The sequence below is a fragment of the Lepidochelys kempii genome, chromosome 21, assembly GCF_965140285.1.
Source record: "Lepidochelys kempii isolate rLepKem1 chromosome 21, rLepKem1.hap1, whole genome shotgun sequence".
Lineage (NCBI taxonomy): Eukaryota > Metazoa > Chordata > Testudines > Cheloniidae > Lepidochelys > Lepidochelys kempii.
Window position 1 is genome coordinate 15,429,522 of NC_136400.1, and position 24,335 is coordinate 15,453,856.

At 54.5% G+C, this 24,335-nt stretch overlaps 1 protein-coding gene across 4 annotated transcripts in view; it reads left to right on the forward strand.

The window, feature by feature from the left end:
* The first annotated feature begins 1,997 nt into the window (after positions 1 to 1,997).
* The window catches only part of SYT2 (synaptotagmin 2), a 187,611-nt gene continuing 165,273 nt past the window's right edge, over positions 1,998 to 24,335 (forward strand). For all 4 annotated transcript variants that reach the window (XM_073319716.2, XM_073319715.2, XM_073319727.2 and 1 more), the window contains exon 1: positions 1,998 to 2,128. The gene's annotated coding sequence lies outside the window, so the exon portion shown is untranslated. The remainder of the gene's footprint in view (positions 2,129 to 24,335) is intronic.

Below are 24,335 nucleotides of genomic sequence, written 5' to 3' on the forward strand. Positions count from 1 at the left end.
AATTCTGGGACTGCTCCCTGGGGACGCGACAAGGGTGTTGGGCTGAGATTCCCAGAAAACCGGATTGTCTGCATGCTGTTTGACCCCCTTCCATCCCAGGATGGGTGTTTACATGTCATTAAAACAAGTTACACTTAGACTCTGTGTCACCGATTTTCTCTTCACTGGTAGCTGACCTGCAAGGCCTAGGTAGATGCTACTGCTCCACAGAATGGCAACAGTATTATAGTATTGTAACCAGGTGTTGGGATATGTTAGGGTTAAGTAAAGACCCGGGAAACTGCTGGTGTGCTGACATGGCATGAGGGACAAAAGGCACAGACAGGCAGTATTTCTTTGTTTAATAAATAAGTTGCTATATTTTTCCCTTCCCTGTAGCTTGTTGAGAACTGATAAGCCTTGCAGCTGCATGAGAAATGTCGTTGTCTAAAAAATACCCTTTGCGTAATAGAAGTGTGATCTCCCCCTCCCTTCTTTCCCAGCTATACAAGCAGGCCCAGCGTCATGGCCCCTTCCTCCCACCCCGGAGAACTGCTCATGGCCCCTTCCTCCCTCCAGTAAGAACTGCTAACTGTAGCAACAAATTATTGCAAAGCAATGTATTTTCAAGGTAAAAATGTCTGTATAACATGCGTAGTGTTGCAAACAAGAGAAAGGGACAGGTATAGTAATTATATGGGTGTTTTATGACTTAATAAGGGGTTTGGGGGCGTTGTAACGGATGTAGGCATTTACATACTAACTTAAATTTAAAAAGCGTGCTGTAATTAATCCAGTGCTTAGTGGACAATTGGGTGGAGGGGACCAAGTATCGCAATGAAGAAGCCAGCACTCAAATCCGCCTCCGGGTCAATCTGCCCGCCTTCTGGCGAGAGCGTGTCTCGGTCTCCCTCTAATGGCTACGCCCTGTCCAGCAGTTTGTGAGGCGGCTCCAGGCTTTGCACTGCAGGAGCTGGGTTTGGTAGCATCCGATGCAGTGGGCTGTAGCTCAGGAAAGCTGATGCTCAAATAAATTGGTTCGTCTCTTAGGGGCCACACGTCCTCCTGTTCTTTTTGCGAATACAGACTAACACGGCTGCTCCTCTGAATCCAGCAGGAGTGATACAGGTACCCCAGGTTCAAGCCCAGGGCGGACAGCTCAGCCCAGGGTATGTTACATTCCCGCACAAATGGAGGTCTTTAACTGCCCCATGAGCAATCACTAGACGGGGCAGAGGGCAGCTGGCTCTAGTTTGCTAATACAGAGTAATAGAGTTTTGTCCTTCCCTAGCCCCTCCGAGGACCTCGAAGCCCATCACAGCCACTCCTGAAGTAAGCCTGATCCGTCCGTTCACCCACCCCAGCCCGCCCGGGGGACAGGACAGGTGTGATTGTCCCTGTGTCACGGAGTGAGAAGCTGACACACAGAGGAGCCACTTGGCCAACTTCCTCCAGCAGGCGAGCGGCACAGCCAGGGACAGAACCCAGGAGTCCTGCCTCCCCAGCCCCACGGCGAGGCAGCGCTCTCTGGCCTCCAGCGGGGCCCCCCCCTGCATTCAGCACTAGTCCGGGCGAGGGGAAGCCGAAGTCACAACGCGCCAGCCCCAAAGAGGAGCCGTCCAAAGGGGGGGGGGTGGGAGTGGGGGGCTGCGCATCCACGGGGGCCTCGATCCGGGTAGCGCGTCGGCTCCCCAGCCTCGCCTCTGCCGGGGGTCGCCTGGCTCGGAGCCCGCCACTGCGCAGCGCCCGGAGGCCACGGTAGCGCTCGGAGCGAGCCCGGGCTGCGCCTGAAGCCTCCTCCCCGCCGCTCCTGCCAGCGCAGCGACCTGCCCCCGGCGCGGCGCCAGCCCCATTTCCCGGCCGCGGCGCGCAGCAAAGCCGGGCTGGGGCGGGGGGCGCTTGGGCGGGGCGGGGGGATGGGCCGCCCCGCGGTGGGGAGGAGCTGAGGGGGGGGGCGCAGCCTTCCTCCCCCCTCCCGACCCCGCTCCATTAACGCAGATGCTTTAGCCAATGAGGTGGGAGCGCTGCGCTCCGACGCCGCACGGGAGCCCCGGCGGGCTGGCGACTCTGCCGCATTCGGGGCTCGAGCTGCCGGAGCCCAGGCTCGGGGCGTCCTGGTCCCGCGCGCCGGCTCCGCTCCCGCAGGCGGGTGAGTTTCCCGGCTCTGCGGCAAGGGTCCGGGGCGCTGCTGCCCGCCCCGGCTTGGCGCCCCTGGCGTCGCTGGGTGGGCTTGGGGCGCGGCGGAGGGAAAGAGCTCCCTGAAGTTTGCTTGTTTTCTCCCTGGGAAGGGGAGCGGCGCTGGGTGCTGCTGGGGGGGCTCCTGGGCCCGCTGGCTGACTCGGGGGGCGCCTGGTTTGCACCGGGCATATTTGCGCCCGGGCTCCTCTACACTGGGCACGGGCAGTTCAGAGCCCCGGCGCCGCTGGGCTTGCTGCATCAGTTATGAAAGTATAACAGTTGCCTGAGCCCCGGCCCCTCTTTCATTGCCGGTGAAGCCCTGGGGCTGGAGAGCCTAGCGTGTGGCATGCGGGCTTGGCAGGGGCCCCCTCGCCTCCGGGCGCTGCGGAGAAGGAGAGATGTGGGGGTGATTTCAAGGTTCCAGCCAGGAAGTGGCTCCGGCCCGGGGTTGGTCCTGACCGGGAAGACTCCTGAGCACTGGTTAGGGTAAAGCAAGAAGTGCAGGGGTGATGCTGCAGGGCTGGCGTCTCTTGTCTCAAGGCTGCAATTCGGGGGCTTCCCTCAGGCAGGACACGGGGCTTGGGATCCCAAGGGATGCTGGCGAGACAAGGAGGGAAGTGAGGACAGAACGTTTCCCACCTGGTCTCTGGCCTGCCTGTGGGTCACGCGGGCAGCCTGGGCTGGGTCTGAAGCCCCAGAGAGGATCTGGAGCATCTGTGCTCATGCCAGCTTGCTGTACGATGCCACTAGTGTATGGGGGGCGATTACACAGTGGGTGCCTGCCGCCTGCAGGGTCCCTGGAGAGCAAACAAACTTTCTGGCTGCCTGCCTGTGGTGTGAGGAAGGGGTGGATTCAGGGATGTCCTTTCATGGGTAAGATGGGCCAGCTCCGAACAGCCCTGAGCTTTGATCCCAGTCACCCTACAATGGGCCACATCCAAACCCTGGATCTAAGCAGCACCTTCCCTGGGACCCACTGTGTACCCCTGGTTGGTGCGCGTGGCCATCCCCGCTCTCCGAGGGACCCTGAGGCCAGTGGCACCATGTGCCGTGTTGCTGCAGAAAGAAGGGCTCCCCATCCCCTTCCAGGAGTGCACCACTGATGGGATGAACCCACTGCGCCAAAGTGAAGCATGTCAGTACCGGGCGTGCTGAGCGTGTCCGCACCGGGGGGAAGATGAGAACGAGTGTCTCTGGGCACGCAGCTGGGAGCGGGGCCCGGAGCAGGCCAGAATGGGTCAGAAAAGCGAGGCTGGGGAGTGGGACAAGGGCAGGAATGAGAAAAAGGTGACGGGAGGAAGCAAGCGCAGATGAAGGCGGGCGAGAGCGTGCCAGCCCTATATGCCAGCTGCTGGTGTGGGGCTGAGGCCAGCGCCTCGGTTTGTGTAGGGGTCGCTCCATGACAGCACGCTCCATTGCTGAGGGGAGGCGTTTCTCTGGGTGATTTGCAGCAGGAAGAAAGCGAGAGCCCAGCAGGCCTGAGTGGGCCCCGTGGGGTGGGGTCTGGGAGAGACAGTGCAGTGACTCTGACGGCTTCACGCCAGCGTCATTGGGGGCAGGGTCCATCTCTCATGTCCCAGGGGATGCAGCAGATTAAATACCAGCGCCAAGCAGAGACTGTCAACCCCCCCCGCCCCCCCGGCCTCTGTCATTCCCCCCCTTGCCAGCAGTGCCTAGGAAGAATTGCTGGCAGAGGCGTCTCTGTCTCCTTGCCAGCTGCTGAGAGGAGGGTCACTCTCCGAGCTCTCAGTCTATTACCGCACTGGAGCACTTACAAGATGAGGCGGGAGATACCAACTCCCTACTCTTGAGTCATTAGCGCTGCCTGTCCACGACAAGGCTGGGTCTCCTCCTGCTGCAGCCGGGACGGGCTTGCAGTCTCAGTGGGCAGAGATGGGCTGGGATTGCAGCCCGATGGCCCAGCCTGGCACCCCCAAACAATCAGGTTAGGCCAGCCAGAGCAAGGGGGAATCGGGGTTCTCTCCAAAGACAGGGACTGGGCAGAGCTGACGCGTGAGCATTATAACTTGTTACAGCAGGATGGTCTAGCCAGGACTCCTGGGTGCTATTTCCAGCCCTAGGGAGAGAGTGTAGTCTAGTGGTTAGCAATGGCTATTAGCCAGGATGGTCAGGGACACAACCCCCATGCTCTGCATGTCCCTGAACCTCTGACTGCCAGATGCTGGGACTGGACAACAGGGGATGGATCACTCCACTATTGCCCTGTTCTGTTCATTCCCTCTGAAGCACCTGGCATTGGCCACTGGGCTAGATGGACCACTGGTCTGACTCAGGGTGGCCGTTCTGATGTGGTGCTCTTGTTAAAGCAGGAGGGGTAGGGGAGAGGGGGCCGGACTGGGCCAGGATTTGGTCTCCTGTGGTGTTTATGCTGAAAGGTGTTTCCCTTGGTTGGTAGGCTCCCAATTCTGGAGTGGGCATAGTTGCCCCCTGTCCCCAGGGGGGCTGTGCCAGCTGCTATTCACTTTGCCTCTTTTCTTTTGCTAGGTTCAGTGGGTGTCAACGCTGCTGGTGAGGGGGGTGTAGGGTGGGGCGCGAGTGCCCCACTGCTCGGGAGAGGTGCCAGGACTGCAGGGTTGTGTGTGGTGGTCTTGGAGGTGGAGGAGTACCCAGCCGCGGGGAGGGGGAGGGGAAGGAAGGGATGCCTAGTTGTGTGTGTGTGTGAAAGGGGATCCCGGGATGGGAGTGTCCCGGGGGGGTGTTCCAGTGGGCTCTACCGTATAACCAGCAGCACCAGAAATTGGTGGCCGTGTTCACACGGCACGAGCACGTCCGGGCTCTGACCCCTCTTGTTCTAAGAAGGGCCTGTCTGGCTGTGACGTGGCTGACGTTGTTGGCGTGGGCACCTTGTTCTCTGGCAGCTTCGTTCCCTCTGGGCAGAGAGGGGGTGTTTCATTCCCTTCTGGGAGCCCTGTCACTGGGAGTCCAGCCTGCAGCCACGGACTGCCCCAGCTGAGACCTTGCTACAGCTTGGGTTAGGGGGCATTCTCCCCTTGCAGACAACGCTGACCCCAATGCCCCAGGAGCGCGCTGCAGGGAGCCGGCAGGGGACTCAGTAGGGGGCGCTCTCCCCTCTGAGTCAGTGCTGACCCCCATGCCCCAGCACGGTGCTAGGGGTGCTGTGCGGCAAAATGGGGGGATGGTTTTGGTGAGACATCAAGCCTAGGCCCTCCCCACTCATGGGCTGCTGGTGCTTTCCATCTGAGCAGAGGAATTAAAGCTGGTGCCCTGCCCACGTCCAGTGATTACGTTCTGCTGAACTGAATTCCCCCTGCAGTTTCAGTTGCATACGATATTCTCCTTCGCTTCCTGCCCTAATGTAGTGTCGTGTTCTTGTGCACTGCTACACAGTAGCCACGACCCACCCAAGGGACGGCTGCATTTCAGCCATGGAATAAGTAAGGCCTCTCTGTTCTGTACGCACCACCCAAAGGAATTGTGATGCTGAATGAATGAATGCCGGCAAAGTGCTTTGAGATCACCACGTGCTATAGAAGTGAGTGTCATTATTATGGCTGGCATTTGACAAAGGGGGAAACTGAGGCAGGGAAACTGCATGTGCCCCAGGCCACACAGCAGAGCCCAAAATAGAACCCATAAGGCCAGACTGCCAGTCCCCTCTAACTGCTAGACCAGGCCACCTTGCTATGAGACTTGAAAGACAAGGTTCTGCTCCCCAGAGCCCACGATAACATAAGGAGAGTGGAATGGTTGCATTAACCCCATCAGTGCTGAGCCACATCTCTGTGAAACACCTCCCCCTCCCACCCCCTTGCAGCGTGGCTGGATGCAGCTGGTAGACCTGGGCCTCTGACTGCCAGATGCTGGGACTGGAGGACAGGGGATGGATCACTTGATAACTGCCCTGTTCTGTTCATTTCCTTTGAAGTATCTGGCACAGGCCACTGTCAGAAAACAGGATACTGGGCTAGATGGATCATTGGTCTGACCCAATATGGCTGTTCTTATGTCTCCTGTTCTCTGGCAGCATGTGGCCAGGGCTCACTCTTCGCCCCCCAGAAGCAGGAAAAGGGGTTAGGACCCAAGCAAGAGTCTAACCCGGGTTGGGTAAGTGACTTGCGCAAGGTCACACAATGAGTCAGTGGCAGAGCTGGGATGACAGCCGAGTTGGGTCTGGCTGAGAGTACCATGATCAGTGTATTAGCCAAGGCTAGTTCCCTGGCCTCATTACTGCTCCCCTTGCACACAGGACCCCTGGGGCAGGGGGGCGTGCAGCACGGATGCCTGGCATCTCACAGTCCCAAATGCCTTGGGAACTTTCCCCTTCCTTGGAGGAAGTGAAGGGATGGGGCAGGAAGGGGAGTGATGCTGCTGCACATGCTGCTATGCTCTGACTGGTCACAACAGCCATGTGGGGAACCCCAGCTACTCCTGTGTTTAGCCATGTTAGCGTGGCCCAGAGCAGCTGCCTGCCATAGGCCCTGGTGGGTGGTTTAGAGCTCAGGATAGACCTGGAGTGGGGGATCGGAACCAAAATCCAGGGTCCCACCTCTCTGAGCTCCGTGAGAGAAACAGGAGTTCTGCATCCCAACCTTGCAGCTTGGGTCCATCTCTGTCTGCGCTACGATCTTCCCACCTGGCTACAAAGACTCCTCCCCGAGAGAGAGAAGGGTTAGGGAGGTGGAGGGCGGCAGGAGGAGTTTATCCACAGGCAGGCAGCCTGCACTTCACTCCCCCCGCCCCACTCCAAACCTCTCATCTAGCCGCAGCCAGGTTTCGGCGGGCGGATTCCTCGGTGCATGGGGATGTGCCTGTCCCATGGGTGGTCGAACGGCCTGCAATCAGGGGGCCCGACTTGGCACCTCCTATGATGAGTGGGCACAATGCATCCTGGATCTTCATTACCAATCAGGCAGCTGCGTTCATCCCTCGGGGTGTGGGAGCTTGAGTGGGGGGAACTGCTTTGGAAAGCCCCTCAGAACCCTCCAGTCTTTCTCCCCCCCTCACCCCCCCGCCCAGCTTGTGCAGCTTGGTGTTCACCAGTTCGGAGCCACTGGGAACTGACTGGGCCATGCAGATGCCTCTCTGCAGTGGTGGAGTGCTGTGGTCACCGCCCGGTGCCTGTCGCTTAACGAGCGCAGGGTTTTATTTGTTAATTCTTTGTTGCTGAGATGATGCTGCAGATTTCTTTTTTCCCCTCCTGGCACCAGAAACTACAGAAAAGCAGCAACGGGTAGGAAGGGTCACTTGCCGTCTGCTGCATCATTTCTCTGTAGCACGTGTCCTTTGAAGGAGACTCTCTGTAATTGCTGGCTGCTCTAATGAGATAGGAGCAGTAGTTAATGCTCTGCGTTTGCCTGTCACTTGAGAATCTCAAAGCACTTTGCAAAAATGTCGTTATCCCGCTTTTCAAATGGGGGAAACTGAGGCATAGAGCAAAGGCGTGACATTCCCAAGGTCCTAGCTGTGATTTAGTTGTGGAGTCAGACTTCCTAGGTCTTCCTGCCTTTCAAACGATATTACTGCTACTCCGCCAGAACAAAACCTACCGAAACACTCGTCCAGGCCTTTTTGCTCACTGATTTCAAAGTGCTTTGCCAAGAGAAGTCAGTGTTTACTCCCCATTTTACAGATGGCGAAACTGAGGCAAAGAGTGGGGCGGTGGCTTCCCTGAAGTTACATGGCAAGTCAGTGCGAGAGCCAGGCTTAGAACCCCAGTCTCTTGGCCCGCAGTTATATGTTTGATCCACTGGACCACACTGACGTTCCTTGGTGTAGCTAGAGAGAAGCTGTCACGATGTCCAGTTTCTCCATGACGGGCTTGCTTTCTGTGAGCATCAGCCCCCAACACACCAGCGGCACCCTAGTGTTGCTATTGTTAGGTGTATTACAGTAGCACCAGGACCCCTTTGCGCTAGGGGCTGTACGCACAATTGAGCCAAAGGAAGAAGATGAAAAGACTCTTGCTGAGTGGGCTAATTAGCGCTGGTTGGGGTAGCCAATGGGATGCCAACACATCTCCTCAGCTCGGAAGCGGACTGAGACCCAAACGGTGCCTTGCACACTGGGGTCATGCGGCAGCCATCGGCTGTGGGTCACTGCTGCCTGGGGCTCCGTTTCAGGGGCTGGGAGGCTCCATTCCCATTCTCAGCCCTTTGGGCCATCAAGTGCCCCCGTCTTTATGTTTTAAAAGGGAATGACAGCTGGAATGTTGTGCCTGTGAAAACGGGGCTTGGCAGCGCTGTCTGGGGCCGGAGGGACTGTTAGCATGGCCAGATGCTATCTCAGCAGCACTCGCCCACCTTTCTGTGCAAGGGCCTGGGAAATCTGCCTCCTGCTCCTTCTCTTCTTCTCCCCTCTTCCTCCCTCCCCATCTGCGTCTCGCTCAGTTTGGGCAAAGGACTCCTCTCTGGGGACGTGCCATGACTTAAGGAGAGGGCTAGTGGGAGCCAGAGAGAACCACAAGGTCTGTCCAGGTTCTGCAGCCTCACTAGAGACTCCCCTTTGTATCCATTACAGCCCAGTCCTGGCTCTTCTCCATTGCAAGGAGCTCTCCAGGCTGATCCTGGGAGGTGCTGAGTGCCAGCGAGCTTGCTCCCCTGCAGGCCAGTACCAGTGGCAGGCGAGTAGGTGTCCCGTGGCGCTCCCGGGAGGGGTAGTGCCTCGTCTCTGGAGATAACTGGGAAGGGAAGGTCGCTCAGGGTGTGTCTGTTCTCCAAGGGAGCCCTCTGCCAGCCCTGCTGCTTGCTGAACCCACGCCTGTACCGTTATTCTGGGGACCCTTCCCACGATGATGTTGGGCAGCGGGCCTGACCTAAAGCACACACGGTGGAAACACGCCCGCTGACTTCCAGGGGCGGGATTTGGCCCTCGTGTCCCCAGCTCCTGTTACTGGATCACGACGACTGTGATTTTAGGTGTTTTCCCAGCAAGCTCCAGCTCCTGGAGTCAGCTGGTTCTGGGAGGGTCACCATTCAGTTCCTAGCCCTCCTGGTTGTAAAGAAGAGCTGGAAAAGATGGCCAAAGGCTGTGGCACCAGCAGGCAAATAAACAGAACCCAGCACGTGTTACTTTTGAGGTCTTGTGATTTTTTTTTTAAAGCAATAACCATGGTTTCTGGAGGCTCAATTCAGGAGTTTTGAATGCTAGGGACCGACAGGGCTGTGCATGGGAGCTCACATCTTGGCCAATTGGCTCATGCAGCCGCTGTGTGCTGCTGGGACCAGGAGAGCCATCTCAGCTGGGAGAGAAGTTGAATTCTGCAAAGTTATTCTCCACCCTTGGTTATGAGGGTCACTTCGCAGAGGCCGTGGCCCCATATGCTCTCGGCTCACCTAGTCTGGGCCTCAGGTCCACGACCCGTCCCAGAGGAGGCTGCAGTTCCCAAAGCGCCGTTTGATCATTACCCCTAATAACGGTGTTATCACTTGGATTGAGATGTTTCAGATGCTGTGGCTAATTTTGCTCATCATGCTTCCCTTAGTTTATAATGGGATTTTGAGAACGTCACGCGTCCTAAAGTATTGGATACAATCAGCATAATTTCCCATTTATTAATTAAACCTTCAAGGCCAATTCAGACAGCGCGCGGTTGGACTTGGAGCCGTCTTCCCATCGCAACCATCGAAGTGCTGGTTCCCCTCTGCAGTCGAGAGACGGGCTAACAGCCCCGCTCTTTGGCACCAACGTTTTTCCCACAATGCTTAGGATTCAAATCCCTTTGGACCTCGGTGAGGCCACACGCATCATGGGCTTGTGCTTGTCCCTTTGAGGGCTGGAATCTGGTGGAGAATTCTCCTTGTGGAAGGGAACCCTCTGTCAGCAGAGGCAGTTCTGCCGGTCCCTGGGAAACCCACCATGCAAGGGGAGGGAAGGCGGGAGGGAGGGCCATGGTGGAGCACCAGAAGCAGAAATTAGGGTAGCCTCCCTGCCCCTCTAACTTCTGCCTAGACCAGGTGGCCCGAGATCAGGGAAGCACAACCAGCTTCCTACCGCCATGCCTGTCCACTGAGTCAGAGTGTAGCTGATGTGACTTAAATAGTAATAAATATTATTTATATTACCGTCAAGGCCAGGAGCCTCAGCCACAATTCAGGACCTCCTGGTGCTGTACAGACACACACAACAGACAGACTGTCTCTGCCCCAAGGAGCTGACATTCTAAGCATAAGACCTGATAAGACATAAGGGTCATTCTAAGCATAAGACAGCTGATGCCCACAGCCAGACAGGGGAGTACGAGGAGTTAGCATGACGGACCATTGTCTTGGCACACCAGTGGCCTGCTCATGGCCGAGTTTTGTGTAGGGTTTGAGAAGAAGGAGGTGGCTTTGTGGATGTTTACGGGGAGCTCCCCGCATCGTGAAGGGGAGCTGGGGAGACCGCATGAAGGAGGTTGTTGGAAAACAGAACGAGCGGGCAATGGAGGCTGGCAGCACTGGCCGACTGGAGGCGAGCATCGAGAGCCCAGTAGCAAATGAGAGATCAGAAGCAGAGTGGGGACTGACTGGGAAGGGCCTTGACAAGCAGCTTAGGGTTGGTGGAGGACGATGTTGGTGAAAGGAAGGGATGCTTGCGTCCACTTACATCCTCTGACCACCTCCTCCTGGTCGCTGCAAGCCCTGCCGTGCCCTCTCTTCAACTCACTTGCCGGTAGATACCTACCCCTCCTGCCACGGCACCTCGGAGTCCATGCCTGGGGCTTTGTGGGGTAGATGCCTTTGTTTCCAGTTCTGCTCTCCGTGCTCGCTCCAGGGGCCCCACAGAGGCTGGCAGAATGACTCCCTTAGCCAGGCCTGCTGCATATGGACCTGTGTGAATTGCACAGCCTGGGGATCAGCTCCAGCCTCATCTCCTGTTCACGCAGGAAAACCTCCATTGGGATGTGCAGCCGCTTCGTGGCTGGCTTTGGCTGCAATGAACTGAGCAGCAAGGGTCAGGCCAGACTGAATGTGAGCTGCTCAGAGAACCGCTTGATAGATTGAGCCCTCGCGCTGCTTGCAGAGACACTTAAAAAGCTCCCTTTTGACCTTGTCCTCTGAACAGAGGGTAGGGATTGCATACGCTGTGGAGGAACAACCTTGGAGCACTAACTTCTGGGGGGTCTGAAAGAGGTGGCGGGGTAGGGGTGGGTGTTGAACTGGTAGAGCTAGGTGCGTGCCGCACGACACACATCAGCGGGAGAGAAATCGGGGGGTAAGTAGAACTGGCTGGATTATTTCTTTACAAGTTTGCTGCTTTTTTCCCCCCATTTGCAAATTGTTCCTAAAGTAATGCTGGGCTCTCAGCCGTGGGGATGGAACCTGCGACTCCTGGTTCTAAAAGCACCAGCCTCTAACGCCTGAGCCAGAATGCCAGTTTTGCTAGCCAAGGCTGCAGTCGGCTCTCTCTGTGCCCCAGCCACCACTGGGGGGACGAGCACGCAGCACTAAGTGTGGGTGATACATGCTGTTAATTTCTGGGGGGATGCATCCTGTGCAGAGAAGTCACTTAAGTCCCAGTTAAGCCCCTGAGGGTCTGGTTTTCCAAAAAGCTCAGCTCCCACACAGGCAGCTAAATAAGTGTCCAGATTTTCAATGATTCAGCATACTGGGGACTGAGCACTTCTGCAAATCGGCCCCCTCCTTTGGTACTTAAATGGGCGGAGGGCTCTGGTGAAATTCTGCCCCAGTTGTGGGTGCTGAGCCCCTGGAAATCTGGATCTCTGCTCTTCTCGACAATCCGACCTCCCGCGGGCTGGCTCCCGGGACTGGGGTGAATTTCACCTTCTGCGAATAGTGCGGAGGGACAATTTTCAGCCTTGCTCCCGGTGAGCGGTTTGTGGTTTCTGATTTGTCCCCTAAGTCGTGGTATGGGGTTTTGCTCCCTGATTGGGTGACTGTAGCTCTTTAATGCGGTGAATCGCATGGCACTCAGGCTGGCAAACAGTCTGTGCTCTCGCTCCTGTAGCAACAGGGGGTGTCGCTCTGATTTTGAGGGGTTCTGTAGGAAAATAATCAGGCAATCACAGAATCTCAGGGTTGGAAGGGACCTCAGGAGGTCATCTAGTCCAACCCCCTGTTCAAAGCAGGACCAATCCCCATTTTTTGCCCCGGATCAACTTAACAGCCCCCTCAAGGATTGAACTCACAACCCTGGGTTTAGCAGGCACTGGCTGCGTTGTCTTCCCAGCTTAGCCACAGACTTCCTGTGTGGCCTTGGGCATGTCACTTAGGGCTGGATTTTCAAAGGTATTTAGGCTCCTAACTGCCAGTGAAATCAGTGGGCATTGTTAGGGTTGCCAACTTTCTAGTCACACAAAACCAAACTAGCCCCGCCCCTTTCCTGAGGCCCCACCCCTGCTCACTACATTCCCCCTCCCTCGGTGGCTTGCTCTCCCCCACCCTCACTAATTTTCACTGGGCAAGGGCAGGGGCTTGGGGTGTGGGAGGGGGTGCAGGCTTCGGCTGGGGGTGTGGGCTCTGGGGTGGGGCTGGGGATGAGGGGTTTGGGGTGCAGGAGGGGGCTCCAGATTGAGGGGGGTAGGACCGAGGGATTTGGAGTGTGGGAGAGGGTTGGGGTACAGGGGGTTGAGGGCTCTGGGTTGGGGGTGTGGACTCTAGGTTGGGGCCAGGGATGATGGGTTTGGGGTGCAGGAGGGGGCTCTGGGTTTGGAGGGGGGCTCTGGGTTGGGGCAGGGGGTTGGGGCTCAGGTCCTAGGTGGGGGGGACAGGAGGCTCCATGCACCACTCTTGCCCACAGGCACCGCCCCGCCCCCCAGCTCGCATTGGCTGGGAACCGGCCAATGGGAGTGTGGAGCCAGTGCTTGGGGCGGGAGCAGCGTGCAGAGCCCTGTGCCCTCCCCCGCCTAGGAGCTGGACCTGCTAGCCATTTCCGGGGTGCAGTGCAATGCCAGTCAGGACAGTTTGGGACTAGCCTGCCTTAGACCTGCAGCACCACCGACCAGACTTTTAATGGCCCGGTCGGCGGTGCTGACCAGAGCCCAGGGTCCCTTTTCAACCGGCTGTTTTGGTCGAAAACTGGACACCTGGTCACCCTAGGAGTTGGGCACCTACTTATCTTTAAAGATCTGTCCCTTTAGCCTCTCTGTGTCTCAACTATTTCCACCCCCAAAATAGGGGTATAATGATATTAGCTGTTTCCCAGGGGTGTCTGGAGGATGCATCATGTAGTTCCCTAGAGCCCAGAGAAGAGTTTCACTACTCCAGAAATGTGTGCGAAGACCCCCCTGGGCACAAGCCCATGTTACGTACCAGCTAACTGGAATTCCAGCTCATACGTCTCTGCTGCCTTATCAGAGTGAAAACATTCCCCACCTCACGGGCCTGATCCAAAACCTCTTGAAACCAATGGGACTCTCCCCTATTTGCAGTGGACATTGGTGATATTAAATCCAGGGACCAGCAGCACTGGTTCCCATATAGAGGCCCTAGAAACACATTCATCACCTCGTTTTTAAGGAATCCGAGGAGGAGAATCTCCTAAGTGGGGTTGGAGATATGTTCTGGGGTCGGAGCTTGATGAGTCACTGGGGTGAGAGCAGCCTCCCTCACGCCTGCTGCCAGTACGGCAGTCGATGCTGTCCCTGGAATTGATCTCTGGGTCCTACACTGGGTCTCCGTGCTGTTAGAGAGAGGCTCTGAGCTCCTGGAGGCATGTCGCTGGCTCGGCCATGCTGGTATTCAGCACAGATCAAATGGCTGTCCATCAGCAGGCCACTGTGCATGACCGCTCCCCTGTGACACTGCCCAGAACCATCGCTGCCGGGCAGAACCAGCGATATTGTGCCCTCCAGCTCTTGCAGAAGCTGTCGGAGGAGCCTCTCTGACCCCTGCCTTTCTCCTTCTGTACTGGAGGCTCAACATTGCGCCCGGGCGATAGACCCAGGAAAATGAGACCTCACCCGGCTTCTACAACCCTCATCACAGCAGCAGCTGGGCACCTCCGAGACATTCGTGAATGTATCCTCCCCGCACACCATCAGCAACCTCCTTGGTTTATAGCTGTGGAAAGTGAGACCCCCAGAGGTGAAGCTGCTCGCTGAAGATCGCACAGAGAGCCGACGGCGGAGGTGCTCTCCTGACGCCTAGACCAGGCCCTTAGCCTCAAGAGGGAGCCACTGAGATGAGCAGAAGTGTGAAGAAGCCTGGGGCAAGTCTGCTTCGGTGGCTCAAGACAAAGTGAAATGAGCTTTTGCGCCCCCGCACCGATGCCGTGCAGTGGACGGGGTGGAGAGGGGTAGAGGGCAGATCCCAAAGGCGCTCAGCGAGCGAGACCCCAGGAGTCACTCCCACAACCCTCGGAGGGACAAATCCCCCCCTGCATCCCACTTCGCAGCTGGAAATTGACACCCCCTGGTACTAGTTGTGTTAAGGGAAGGCGACAAGACTCCCCCCGTTCCGCTGGTCTGGGATGGGGGAGTACCCCAAGGCCCAGGTAGCTCAGGCAGGGGTGCACAGAGTCCCCTGTACAGGTGTCCAATCCAAGTCACAGCCTAGCCCTTACACTCCATGGGGCACGAGTTAAAGCTGCATGTCCGCGTGCTGTGGAGGGGGGCTGGATGTGTGGCTTGGGGATGGGGGAGTGCTGGGACAGCGAGGGTGTGGGGGGCACAATGCTGTTTGGAGGTATGATGCTGTTGGAGGTTGCAGAGGATGCTAGTGATTGCCCAGATTTGTAGCAGCTTCATTGAGTCACTGGGAACTCCCGGGAGTATCCTTCACTCTAAGCAAACAGAGCCTTTTGCGTGAGCCGGAATCGGACATCGGCGCGTCCCTTGTGATCTGTTTGTATCATTTCTGGTTTCCCTGAAATCGCCACCTTTCATCAATGATTGTGTGCCCTGGAAAAGGGGAAAACAAATGTGAACTTAGACTAATGAAGGTGGAAGGGAAGGAGTCATTCTCATTTGGGTTCCGATGCTTGGCTGGTGTTTTCCAGTAACCCTTTTCCCTTTCCTCCCCCGCCTGTTACACCCCCTTCTCCCTCTTGCCTTGAATTTCCTGTTGGCTTTCGGAGGATGCTATTGCATGGGGGTCATATTTTGTCCTGGCTCCTCATGTCAGGGAACAAGGCAGAGGGTATGCGGAGCAAGGAAACTGCAGGGACTGTTTGCTAGGGAGCAAAAGCCTGTAGGTTGCCTGGAGCTTGTGCATCAGGGCTGGCAGCTCTGCCTACTTGCTGCTGCTCTCCACTCCGGCACCCCTCCGCTCACTGCTGCAGCAGGAAGAGACTGCACCAGAATGAAAGCACCTCCGTCCCCTGCAGAATCCTGTGCAAATTCAGGATCAGCTTCTGCCCCAGCTTGGCTCGTTTCCTGCTGCAAAACCAGCTCCCGAAAAGCGGAAGGTTGGAGCAAGGAGGGACTATCCCCATCGTCTGCACTGGGTGAATGCAATTGCAGAAGGAGAGAGCTCTGCAAAAGAAATTGGTGCAGTGCCTGAATGCAGACCCACCTCTGGGGCATGTTAATGAGGGTCACCACGAACTGGCAGGCAGCAGAAGGCTCCCAGCCCAGCCTGCTGGGGCTGTTCTCGAGCCAGTCTCAGAGGCTGACTTCAAGGTCAAGCCTGTGTTCCCTGCAGGCATCTGAGGGGCCAGGGATTGCCCGTCCCCTTCCTGACTGAGTGTTAATCAGTCAGGGGGCAGCATCCTGCACTCAGTCAGCTTGTGGGGCTGCGTACAGAATGGGGCTGGGGGAGAAAGGGGCACTAACAACTGCAGATCCACAAACGTGGCCACACATGGCCTGCTCTCTTACCCTCGCCCCCTCTCACTAACATACACGTGATTTTGTGAACTCCTGTGCACGTTTTCTGTCATCTGATCCCTAACCCAGATCACTGTGTGCAGAGCCAGGGGCCACGGGGAGCGGGTCTCCCACAGTTATTGCAGCGAAATGCACAATAAACAAAGCCCGGCCTGTTCTTGCCTCCTGCCTCTCTCCCAGCTCTCAGGATACCGGATCTGATCTGGTTACCCGGGTGGATGGTTTTTTTACCACCTGGGTCTATTGTTAAGACAGAAGGGTAAACCGGACAGAGACACAAATAAAGAACTGATCTCCGCTCTTGGCGGTTCTGGCATGCAGCCCAGGGAGCTTTGGGTGCAATGAGTTGCAAGACCTCGTCTCTCTCTTAGATGCACTGTTGTCCCATGCAAGCTGGCAGTGCCTGGGGCCCCTGCACGAGTCCAGGACAGATCTGCTGCAATGGCCCAGTCACCTCTTATGGCACTCATACAAAGATCATTGGCTGTGCATCGGGCCGCTCCTACCTAGCTTGGCTTGACACAGATTGCTCTGATGCAGACTAGAAACAGTGAGACCGATTAACTAGCAGAAGAATTTACCAAGGGCGGAGTCTCCATCACTGGACGTTTTAAAATCCAGACTGGATGTTTTCTGATAAAGATCTGCTCTGATTCTCACTGGAATTATTTCAGGGAAATGCTCTGGCCTGTTATGTAGGAGGGCAGACTGGATCACAGATGTCCCTTCTGGGCTTGGAACCTAGGAGCCGAGATACCAGAGAAGGACTCTGTCACAGTGGTATCTGCAGCCCTTCTGAGCAGCACAAGACAGGAGCAATGTGGTTTAGGAGCTAGACCAGGAGATTGGGAGTCAGGAATCTTGGGTTTTATTTCAGTCTCTGGGAGGGGAGTATGTCTAACAGTTCAAGCAGGGTCCCCCCCGGCAGGACTCCTGGGTTCTATTCCTGAGTCTTGCAGGCACTGTGCACTAGGCGAAGAGAAGGGCTTGGGGAGTCAGGACTCCTGGGTTCTATTCCACTTAAGTCCCTTTGACTCACTGTGGGACCTTGGGCAAGTTACTTCCCTGCTCTCTGCCTCAGTTTCCCCATCTAGGGTATCCTGAGCCGTCCCTCGCAGAAGCGTTGAGGTCGTTGGATGAAATGGGGCAAGGTGGGGATAGGGGTGGTAAAATAAGCTGTGGTGTTACCCAGTGCTTCGGCAACAGCTGTGTGACAAGTCGCAGAAACAGCCTTACTCAGGGCAGCTTATACCTGGGATCTCCTCTCCAGTAGGGGTGAGATGTCATTGCTACTGGCCCAGAGACTTTTAACCCAAATTCCCCGCGGTTGCGTTACCAGCCAGGGGGCTTCTTCCCCCATCCTGCCCTGTCTGGAGCAGGTCTGCCAGCACTGGGGAGAAGACACCCCCTGAGGCCAGTTCTGTAGCCCACACCTGGACCATCGCAGGCTTTGAACCTGCAGCTTTCAGCACCCCAGTGCAGGCCTCGTTTAGCTGGTGAGATCTTGAGGCTGGGCGTGTCCTTTTCTGCGGGCTCTGTGACCAAGGCACTATACGCTATGTGACCACGGCTGCATCCCTTGCGATATTTACAGCTAAAGGGACGAAGCACTAAGTGTGCTGGGGAGACCAGTCTGGCAGAGGCACCTGTGGGAGGTGGGCTGTGGGACCTCAAAGGGATTTCCTAACTGCTACTACTCTCTGTCCAGAGACAAGGAATACTCCTCTTTCGACAGCGTTTCTCTCTTCCCCAAACACCTTGCAGATTCCATCCCTGGAAGCACATACCAGCCACTGAACACGGATTCAACCCTAGGCTCAAACTCGCCCTGCTAACTCGAGTTAAATGTGGAGTTGCTGTCTCTTCGTGGCTATTTGAACCTGAGTTAAGTACAGACCTTGTGTGTCTTTGAGTGAGAGGATGATTGTGCACCAGGAAGTGTGTGAGCGTGTGTGTGTGTGAGTCATAGCATGCATTGAGGGGAGTGCAATTCTGCTTGTGTATGTGTGTGAGGTAAGGGGAGAGAAGGCCCAGTTTAACTTAATGCACACATGGGGCTACCCCTGTCCTGCCAACGGGAGCCTGGATGACGCAGAAATCTCAGGACCACCCTTCTCTAGACGGCGAGTCTACCTGGGATCAGGGCAGGATTGGGCCCAACCCAGACGAGATGAGCCCGTGGTGTGGGGAAGGCTGGCTGGGCAGGAAAGGAAAGTGTTGATGTTCCCTATAAAGGCAGCAAGTGTCCCAGGGGCCTGGGAGACATGTGGCTGCAGCAGAATCCACGCTTACTCTGATCTACGCTCCCTTCTGCGGTGCAGTTTGTCATTTGTTGAGCAGCCGGAGAGTGTTTCCCTTGATGACTCAGAGACTTGCAGCCCTGGGAACATCAGCACCAGCCACCTGAGCTGGCTGCTGCTAACACGTGCCCAGCGAAATCACCTCTTGGGCCTGATTGTGCCCCACTGATCTGGGCATGGGGTGCTGTGAAGGAGCCCACGGAGATCTAGGGATGGGGCTGTTTTTCTCCCCCCTCCAGACTTGCCCTATGGATGTTTCCAGGCAAGGGGAGCCATTCTGCCCACAGGGGTGGGTGGGGTTGGGTGAGTTTACCAACCATGGTGTCTCTAGGAGCTCAGGATCAAGCCCTGGGAGTCTGAACCTACAAACCTCCTGTGCTGGGATTTCAAAGAACCTGGTGTTAGGGGGCTTATTCTTTCACCCACTTACTTCCCTGGTCCTTCTCTCATGAACAGAGAGCAACAATACCCGAAGTCCAAAGGTGCAAACAATTCAATGTTTATTGGGGTGAACTTCCAGCAAGCATGATTCCAGTTTCCGTCCTTAGTGTCCCCCTTCCCAGCTCTGACACCACAGAGCCTTACCTGTGTCTCTGTTCCCATTTCCCCCCCTTAGCCAAACATGATTCCAAGTCCCCCACCCCCATTCCCTGTTCCCATTTCCCCCCCCACACACCCACTTCCTGATTGACTGCAGACTATATAGTAAAACTTTGAGTTCTGCTCAGCTGTACCTTAACCAATCATTTTACTGAAATTTAACGAACCAATCCTAACATATTGTAACATGATTATTTAACCAATTATATCCCACCACCTTAATTAGTTTACACCCAGCAAAATTAATTATACAGCAGACAGAAACAATCACAGAACCAGACAGAGATTATACAGACAAACAATAGCAAAGTGGGAACTATAATGACAAAACAACACAGAAGTGAGGATTTCACATCCCAGCTATTGATAAGTGAGTTCTTGCCAGACAGGATGCTATCAAACTAAGTTTCCTTTTACATCTTCTAGGCACTTCCCTTTCTCTGGAGGCGATGGGCACTATCAGGACAGGATTGTATCCTAACAGCCCAATAGCACCTTCTTTCAATGTGACTAGTTTGGGATGTGAGGAGGTAACCAGTCGCTTCCCAGCTCATGGCTGCCTCTGCTGCTTAGCCAAAGGCCTTAGCTTAAGGACAGGGCCTCAGACTGTCACAGTAAGAGAAGGCCCTTACACTGGCAGCCAGCGATTTTGATTCTTTCTTTTATACCTCTAGAACTAGCCAAGTGATAAGAAGTCAGGGGCCTTTATTTAACGAGGGCCTTCGACACCATCGCTGAGCTCGTGTGGCATAACTGTGACTGCGAGCTTTTTGGAAACGAGGGTCCAGCATCACGAGGCAGCTTGGGGGAGCAGTGGGATGCAGAGTCATTGTGATTAATGGCTCGTTCCCTTCCCGTTCTGTAGCACCGCTCCTGCAAGGGCCTCAAAGCACGTGACAAACGGTGGCGGTTTAACCCCACGCAGCCCCTCCCCCCCCCATGAGGTGGGTAGGTGTCATCCTGGGCAAGGAAACTGAGGCATAGGGAAGGAAGACGCAGGAGACCTAGGCTCTAGTCCCAGCTCTGCCACTGGCCTGCCCTTGGAACAGGCCTTTCCTCGCTCCCTGCCTCACTTTCCCCTCACACCCTTTGTCTGTTTTGCCTCTTCAGACTGTCTCTCACTCTGTGTTTTGTGCAGCGCCCAGCAAAATGACTGATCATGGCTGAGCCATCCAGGTGCTCCCATAATAAAGATCAGCTAATCGATTTATCTGAGATCAGACAGGAGGCTTGTAGCAGAGCCAATATCCTGTCCAGAAATCATGTTTTCCCCTTCCCTGCTCTAACCCCTAGACCAGGGGTAGTCAATTATTTTTATCAAGGTCCAAATTTCTTGGTCAAGCTATAGGCATGGTCCAGATTCTAGAGAAACCAATCAAACCCCTGATAATGATGATGATAAATAAATAAAAAGATCTCTGGGTCTGTTCAAAAAGCATCTTGCATCTGGATTTGGCCCGCAGTCTGCCTATTGCCTACCCCTGCCCTAGCCCATCTTGCATGAGCCAATCAGACACCTGCTCAGTGGAAGCAAAACCAAGGGTGCCGTGGGAGTCTGGGGAGCTGGGGCTTATGCTGAGTGTGTTAGGTCTTGCTTCTGCTCCGTGGCAGGATCCTAAAAAAACCTCATTAAAGTCCTAGGAAAGTGAGCATGCCTCGAGCAAAGGGAGAAATGTCTTTGCCACTAGGGATCTCTGGCTCAGTAGCCACAGGAGCAGGTATCTGGAAATGATCTCTCCTTCCTTCCAGCTTATTAGAAAGGAATCTTCCTTCCCTGGTGTTCTTGGCAGCTGGCCGAATGTTGCAACACCACTTAATGAAACCAAAGCAAAGAGGAGCAGGGAAGGACAGGTGGCGGTGGAGATGGGGGAGAAGAGAAAACAGTCGCTGGTCTGATGGCTTTGGAAACATATTAAAATGTTGTTTGTATCCGAGGGAAATGACAATCCCTGTTCCAGTGCGTTCTGATGGCTCCCAAGGGCACTGTTATGCAGAAGAGAAGAATGAGGGGGGATTTGATAGCTGCTTTCAACTACCTGAAAGGGGGTTCCAAAGAGGATGGCTCTAGACTGTTCTCAGTGGTAGCTGATGACAGAACAAGGAGTAATGGTCTCAAGTTGCAGTGGGGGAGGTTTAGGTTGGATATTAGGAAAAACTTGTTCAGTAGGAGGGTGGTGAAACACTGGAATGGGTTACCTAGGGAGGTGGTGGAATCTCCTTCCTTTGAGGTTTTTAAGGTCAGGCTTGACAAAGCCCTGGCTGGGATGATGTAGTTGGAGATTGGTCCTGCTTTGAGTAGGGGGTTGGACTAGATGACCTGCTGAGGTCCCTTCCAACCCTGATATTCTATGATGGAGATTGGACTTTTTCAGACCTTCACCTTTTTGATAGTTTAGTCATTTATTGCAGACCCAGGTTCTATCTCGTGTTCATTTGCACAGGGCAGTCCGGCTCCTCAGCAGGAGTAAAGGAGCCTAGATCCATTGGCTCCAAAAGAGCAAGAGGGATTTCTGTCAGCTGGGGCTCAGGCTCTGTGATGCTTTCCACAACTGCGGTCCCTTCGCTCCAGGGGATCTCCAAGCACATGAATGCATTCAGCCTCACAGCACTCCCACAGAGCCTAGGAATCCTGACCCTCCAAATCCACCCTTCTAATGTAATGAGTCCAGCTAGTGAGTGACACTCACAGTCGCTGTATAAATTGCACGCATGCTTTGGGAGCTGCGGCTAGAATCCGGGTCCTTGAGCTTTCAAACCACCCGCCTCTACCACTCGAGTTAGCAGAGACCTCCCGTAGGTGGATGCAGAAAGCTGTTCCTTTCTCTTTCTCACAGACCCGGCCCTTGGAGGGCGACATCAGGAGCGCCCACACCCGAAGCTTGCACGTTGCAATGGGACTGGCATGAGTAAGGACGTCTTGTGGGAGGGACAGGTTGCAGGATGTGGCACCTAATGTATAATTCGGGAGGTGACTCCAGCCAAGGCACTGCTGCCGTGTGCAAAAGAAGCATGTAAACTTGAAATGCAGCAAGGGGTGGTTAACCGCAAGCATGGCCCGATGGGAACGGGGCAAAGATTTGAAGTGCCGTAGTTCGGCGGAAGGGGGATCTGGCCTAAGCCATTGGCAGTCTGGCATCCTTGGGGCTCTGATTGAATCACATGATGCACTCCCTTTTCTACTGTTTCTTGTAGCCCGTGCTCTGATTTTATCTCGGCGGTGGCCTGATTTTACTAAGTCAAGGTGGGGAAAACACTTCTATGGTTTGGGTACCAATCCCCAGCAGCCATTGAAGAGTCTGGCTCAGATGCCTAGCGGCCAGACCGATAGAAGACTGATGGCACAGTCACCCACTCAGACACGAAGGCCCCCATTCAGGAAAGCCCTTCAGCACACGATCAACTTTAATGGGACCGAGGCATGTGCTTGAAGTGAACCATGTACTTAAGTGTGTTCCTGAAGAGGGACCTAGGCCTGGGGAAATGTAAGTGGAATGGGGACATGTTGGCTTAAGGACAGGAAAGCTAAAATCTAGTAGAAAAACTCTACTATTCCCGAAGGAGGCTCACATACCATGGTGATGGGCATAAAAATCTAAAAAGAGCGAATTAGCTACCTGCTGTGATGAGGGCCATGAACAGAGGGGAGGGAACAGAAGATGGGTCTGAGCTAAGTAGATCACAGGGGTGTGAGCTAGCTAGCTACGTACACCAGTGTAGTAAGATCTAGGAGGATACAGAGGTTGGTCTATCTGCCTATCCCCATGCATACCCCTCTGTTTCTCTCCTGTGATAAGGGCCATGCAAATGTCAGGGCTGGTTGGTAGGCAGATAAAAGGACTAAGAAGTCATGTGTGCCAAACCAAGATGGTATCTTTCCTCCAATGCCCTTCCTGGGTGACTTGATCTGGCCTTTAATGGTAACTCTCCCTTTGCTATTTTGCATGGCGACACAAACACACCCAATCATGCCAGGAGACCTCCCTGAGCGGCTGCACATTGAAGTCCCTTTAATGCTTTGGACTTTCCTTACTAAAACTGTATAACCTGGGAATGATGGAACCAGTAGCATTGCAAGGCAATACGTTAAGGAATCAGTAACCAATTGTTCTGATGGCAGAACATCATAAGCCATTCATCTGGTTGCCGTGTGGGCAGATAAGTCACATGGTTCAGGTCCTGTTCTTTGATTGGATGAGCCTCTTAAGCACTTCCAGCATGAATACTCATATATGCTACTTTGAAATTCACTTTCTGTGAACACTGATCCCAGGAAACTCAATGGCTCGAATGGCCACAGAGCTGAGTACCCAGGTACCATTGTGATGAGTATCACATAAGAAGATAGATAGACCAGCCAGTGTACTAAGATCTAGGAAGATAGATAGAATTGAATTATCGGATATATCTTTCCTCCTAGATCTTAGTACATTTATCTGTCTACTGAGGGCCGCATAAATAGAGAGATTAGATAAATGGGAGTGAACAGAACAGGGTTGTGAGCATGGCCTGAGCAAATTCATTGTTATGTTCCAGCAACTATCGCTGAGAAATCATGTCCAGTATTTCCTGAGCTTTCCCATTCAGGACCCTGCTCAGGAGGCTACACGGAAGAGCGCGATCTGATATATCTATGTGTCCTCTCAGATCTTAGTACACTGATCAGTCTGTCCCTGCTGCTCTTTCATGCCAAGGTGGTGAGCGTTTCTGTAGCCAAGGGGAACAGCTCTGAGATCACATCGAAAATGTCAATTCTTTTTCTAAAAATAATTTAATTTTAAAAAATCTGCCATTTTTTCCTTTTAGCCAATCTCTGCATCCCTGCCTCCCTCTCTGGCAGTCACGATAAAGACATTATGTTTCTGACACTCTTTAAAAATAAACAAAACTTAAATATAGTCTGAAAAGTAGCCTTCATCCATCACTTGGGCACCAGATGAATGGTTTATGATGTTCTGCGGTCAGAAAAATTGGTTATTGCTTCCTTAATGTATTGCCTTGCGATGCAACTGCTTCCATCATTCCCAGCTCATATAGTTTTAATAGTGAAAGTTCAAAGCATTAAAGGGACTTTAATGTGCTTTTCACTCAGGGAGGTGGCTGCTGCAGCGAGGAATCTGACTCAGCAATCCCCAGAGTGGGGTCTGACAGCAGCCTTCAGAGCTGCGTAGAAGTAAATAACAATCACCTACAGAAGCAATGTTTCCTTGTGGATAGAGCACTGCACTGGGATTCAGGGGACCTAGGTTCTATTCCCAGCTCTTCCACCAGCCTGCTCCGTGTTCTTGGGCAAGTGACTTTAACTACCCGGTGCCTCAGTTTCCGCATTTGTAAAATGGGGATAATGATGCTTTTGTCCTGTGTAAAGTACTCTGAGATGTGCTGATGAAGAGTTCTGTGCAGGAGCTCAGGCTTATTCCTGGAATCATGATGGGACAGCTGATAGCTCACCGTTGGTGCATGAACTGTGAGGGGAGCTTAGCTAGCGTCAGCTCCTGCAGGCTTCATTTAGGCCCAGTGGGAGAGTTCTGCTC